Source organism: Diabrotica virgifera, chromosome 7 (genome assembly GCF_917563875.1).
Source record: "Diabrotica virgifera virgifera chromosome 7, PGI_DIABVI_V3a".
Classification (NCBI taxonomy): Eukaryota; Metazoa; Arthropoda; class Insecta; order Coleoptera; family Chrysomelidae; genus Diabrotica; species Diabrotica virgifera.
Genome location: NC_065449.1, coordinates 164,308,774 through 164,314,452, shown reverse-complemented (window position 1 = coordinate 164,314,452; position 5,679 = coordinate 164,308,774).

Here is a 5,679-nt window from a genome sequence, read left to right as displayed (position 1 = left end):
GATTCGTGAGAATGTCAGGAAACTTTGTTAACTAATTTAGTGAATAAGAAATCTCAAATTGCATTTGTACATGAGAAAAATGCATTTCAGAAGTGCATTTTGAAATAGGCAATTATTATAAATTTGTAACTCGGTAAATAGTAGGAAAAATTGACTCAGTTTTCTTACTCGGGGGTTTTTGGGGTCGCTGAAAATGAATATGAGGTCGGCGAGAGTGTGCAATGTACATGGTGCCTGCAGCGGGTGTAATAAACGTCTTCCTCTGGAGTATTGTGGTAATTTATCATATAATTGGCTTAAAATCGTTACTCGGGGGTTTTTGGGATCGCTGAAAATGAATATGAGGTCGGTGAGAGTGTGCAAACTACCTGGTGCCTGCAGCGGGTGTAATAAACGTCTTCCTCTGGAGTAGTATGGTAATTTATCATATAATTAGTTTTAACCCGTTACTCGGGGCTTTTGGTTTATTCCATTTTCTTCGATGTAACTATAGTGATCGAAAAGGGTGGTATTTTTATTATAAATAAACATAAACTTTTATTATTTTAATATATTTATGGCTAAAAAGTTCATTATACAAAATTTATCGTAATTTATCTTTAAAATTCATTTTCTTCATCATTATCATCTTCTTCTTCATTATTGTCTTCCACTCTTGAGTCCAACGCAATATTTGTGCAATCAGAGCCTGCACAATTTTTGCAGGCTAAATTAAAAACTAACCCATGCTTCCTGCACTCGCATGAGTTGCCGCAGTCTGACTTACAACAAAAGAAGGAAGACATCGAGCAGAATCCAAAAATGTAAAAATATACAGGGTGTCCCATTTAAAAAAACGAAGTTACAATCAACTTCCGGTATAACCGGAAGTAGCAAAGAGACCAAAATATTTTCATTAAATAGTTCATACCTCAAAACCCCTGTATTCAAATTTCCATGATTCTCTTACCTTTAGTTCTCGAGATATTTCTAATAGGCCCTTTATCTGCCTCACCCTATATATCAATCACTTTTACTTGATACGAGCAGTAATGAGATAACTGAAAAAAAATCGTAAGTTTGAATTTCAGATGAAATACGAGTTAGATCATCTATATATAAGCACCATTATTTACCTGAATTATTGATGAAAGACACACTTGAATTTATAAACACTCTCATAGAAATATATTACTAAAATGATTTGTTCAAAAATATATTAATCAATATTTTTTACGAAAAAATTCGACACGAGTACCTGAGCGAGTAACACCGTTTTTGCTGTTCTCGAAAATTACCGTGTTTATAAATAGTTTTTAAACTTGTTTTACGTGTAACCGTTATATTAGTGTATACAAACGTGTGAGAGAGAAAGGCAATAAATCCTAAATGAAATTAGTCAAGAATTTATCAATACTGCCAACATTATTTTAAGCGCCAAATTAAAGAAAATGGAGATCCTGAACAAAATAATCATGTTTTTTATAATATCCTATGAAATTAGAACTTAGTCGTCGCGATATTTATTTTCAGTGACCCCAAAGGCCCCCGAGTAACAAGTGTGGGCCAATTATTTAACAAATTACCAAAAAATTAACAAAATAGTCCAGAGGAAGACGTTTATTACACTTGCTGCAGGCACCAGGTAGTTTGCACACTCTCACCGACCTCATATTCATTTTCAGCGACCTCAAAAACCCCCCGAGTAACGAGTTTAAACTAATCATATGATAAATTGCTATAATACTCCAGAGGAAGACGTTTATTACACCCGCTGCAGGCACCAGGTACTTTGCACACTCTCGTCAACCTCATATTTATTTTCCGCGACCTCAAAAACCCCCGAGTAATGAGTTTAAGCCAATTTTATGATAAATTACCACAATACTCCAGAGGAAGATGTTTATTACACCCGCTGCAGGCATCAGGTAGTTTGCACACTCTCGACGACCTCATATTCGTTTTCAGCGACCCCAAAAACCCCCGAGTAAGAAAATTGGGTCAATTTTTCCTACTATTTACCGAGTTACAAATTTATAATAATTTCCTATTTCAAAATGCACTTTTGAAATGCATTTTTCTCATGTACAAATGCAATTTGAGATTTCTTATTCATTAAATTAGTTCACAAAGTTTCCTGACATTCTCACGAATCCAACGCACCAAACTGCATTAAAATCCGTCTTACTGCGGCAAAAATCGACAGTAAGGCCTTGTTTTGTGCTTCAATGCCTCGACTAATCGATATCAAACGACTGATAGCAGATGCATTATTTATTTCAAAATATATATAGGTACCTACCTAACAATATTATTGCATTCCAACAATGATTATCAGTTTTTAAAATTCATTTAGAATATATTTATATAAAATCTATTGTAAGCATCTATTTGATGTTGTTTGTCACACGTTTAGACTTTATTATTGGATTTCCGGAATAATAAAAGTCGTTTAAATAATCCACAAAAACATTACCTAACTGCCAGATTAACTTCTGTAACAAAGATTTAGACTTAAGGTATAAATACAAATAGGGTCCGACGGACCCGTGTTGCCCCTTTACGTGACAAAATTCTTTCGACGCAATAATTTCAAAAATTATAATGAATATTTTAAATATGATTATGATTTTCAAAATGAATATTTATTTACATATACAGGGTGTCCCGAAAAGATTGGTCATAAATTATACCACACATTCTGGGGTCAAAAATAGTTCGATTGAACCTAACTTACCTTAGTACAAATGTAGTTATAAAAAAAGTTACAGCCCTTTGAAATTACAAAATGAAAATTGATTTTTTCCAATATATCTAAAACTATTAGATATTTTTTATTGAAAATGGACATGTATCATTCTTATAGCAGGAACATCTTAAAACAAAATTATAGTGAAATTTGTCTACCCCATAAAAATTGTATGAGGGTTTTGTTCCCTTAAACCCCCTCAAACTTTTGTGTACGTTCCAAGTAATTCATTATTGTCATACCATTCATTAAACACAAAGTTTTTAAAACTTTTTTGCCTCTTAATATTTTTTCGATAAGCGAATTTTTATCGAGATGCGGCTTCTTTTTTAATATATTTACATAAAAATTTTATGGGGATTTTGTTCCTTTAAACCCCCCAAATGTTTGTGTACGTTCCAATGAAACCACTATTGTGATACCATTAGTTAAACACAGTGTTTTTAAAACTTTTTTGCCTCCTAGTCTCTTTTTGACAAGTCACCTTTTATCGAGATGTGGCTTCTTTTTCAAAATATACCTAAAAATGTAAATTATAAATAAATTTTCAGATTATTAACAGGTCTCTATAATCGTACTTATATACAAATATTTGGTGGATTCGACAAATATTCAAAATATGTCGATAAACACTGGCTTATCGAAAAAGTACTGAGAGGCAAAAAAGTTTTAAAAATATTGTGTTTAACTAATGGTGCCACAATAATAATTTTATTGGAACGTACACAAAAGTTTGGGGGGGGGGGGGGGGTTTAAAAGAACAAAATTCCCATAAAATTTATTTCACTTAAATTTTTTTTAAGATGTTGCTGCCATAAGAATGACACATGTCCATTTTCAATCAAAAATCTCTAAGAGTTTTCGATATATGAAAAAAAAATCGATTTTCATTTTGTAACTTCAAAGGGCTGTAACTTTTTTTGTGTGCACTATTGTATATAGGTAAGTGAGGTTCAATCAACCTATTTTGGACCCCAGAATCTGTGGTATAATTTATGACCACTCTTTTCGGGACACCCTGTATATTTCAAGATAATGAATGTACCAAAAATGCAGGTCATAAATAAAATCACATATTCTGGGACCAAAAATAGTTCGATTGAACCTAACTTACCTTAGTACAAATGTGCACATAAAAAAGTTACAGCCCTTTGAAGTTACAAAATTAAAATCGATTTTTTTCAATATATCGAAAACTATTAGACTTTTTATTTAAAACTGACATTTGCATTTATATGGCAGAAGCATGTTAAAAAAAAATAACAGTGAAATTTGTACACCCCATAAAAATTGTATGGGGTTTTATTTCCTTAAGCCCCCCCCCCCCCCAAACTTTTGTGTACGTTCCAATTAAGTTATTATTGTGGTACCATTCTTCTTCTTTAAGTTCCATCTTCTATCGAAGGTTGGAAATCATCATGGCAATGCGGACCCTGTTGACTGTCGCTCTAAATAGCTCTGCACTACTGCATTCGAACCATTCCCGTAAGTTCTTAAGCCAGGATGTTCTTCGTCTTCCCACATTTCGCTTTCCTCGGATTTTGCCTTACATAACAAGTTGTAATAATGAGTATTTTTGCCCTCTCATCACATGTCCCAAGTACTCAAGTTTTCGTCTTTTGATAGTTAGTATTATTTCCGGTTGATTTGCTATCCTTCTAGTTACTTCCACGTTCGACATTCTTTGAATCCATGATATTCGTAGGATTCTTCTGTAACACCAAAATTCAAAGGCGGCCAACTTATTCAAATGGACTTGTTTCAACGTCCACGCTTCCAAGCCGTAAAGAAGAGTAGAGAACACGTAACATCGAAGCATCCTTAGACGTATTTCTAACCTTATATCCCGACAACAAAGAAACTTTTTAAGTTTAATGAATGATGCACGTGCTATTTCAATACGTGTCTTAATTTCTTTGGTTTGGTCTACATTTGATGTTATCCATGTTCCTAAGTATTTGTAGTTATCCACACTCTCAATCACAGTATCTTCAATAGTTAATTGGATGTTTACTTTTGCTGATTTAGTTATGATCATGCATTTAGTTTTCTTTAGATTCATCTTCAGTCCGTACTCATGACAGCGTTCATTAAGGCGTTGCATAACATTCTGTAAATCATTGTTGTTATCTGTTATTATTACTGTATCGTCTGCAAAACGTAAATTGTTCAAAACTTCTCCATTGATAGATATACCTTCTATTGAATTTGAGAGCGCTTCTTGAAATACCGCTTCACTGAAGACATTGAAAAGTAGTGGAGACAGCACGCAACCCTGACGGACTCCTCTCTATATTTTGATATCTTGGGTGTCCTGGTTGTCAACTCTTACCTTGGCAGTTTGATTCCAATATATATTAGATATAATTTTCATGTCACGACTGTCAATATTTTTGCTTTTTAATATATCTACAAGCTTTTTATGTTGAACTTTATCAAATACCTTTTCAAAGTCTACAAAACATAAGTACATATCCTGATTCATGTCTATGCATCTCTGGGCCAGCACATTCAAGCCGAACAAAGCATCTCTCGTGCTCATACCATTTCTAAAGCCAAATTGTGTTTCACTGATTTCATATTCGAGAGTTTTAACAATTCTACTGTGTATTATTTTCAAAAATGTTTTAAGTGTGTGACTGATTAAAGATATTGTTCTGTGATCCGAGCAGGATGTTGCACTTGACTTTTTGGGAATTGCTACAAAGGTCGATTGCAGCCATCGTTTGGGGATTGTGGCAGTCTGATATATTAGATTAAAGAGTTCAACCATTACATCAATACCATCTTCATCAATCAGTTTTATAATTCGATGGGCACATCATCTGGTCCAGTAGCTTTACCCTCTTTCGTGTTTTTGATGGCATAGATGACTTCGTCTCTTAATATTGGTGGTCCAGTATCCTCTGTGATCTCTAATGAGAGTTCTCCTCTTTCATCATTAAAGAGTT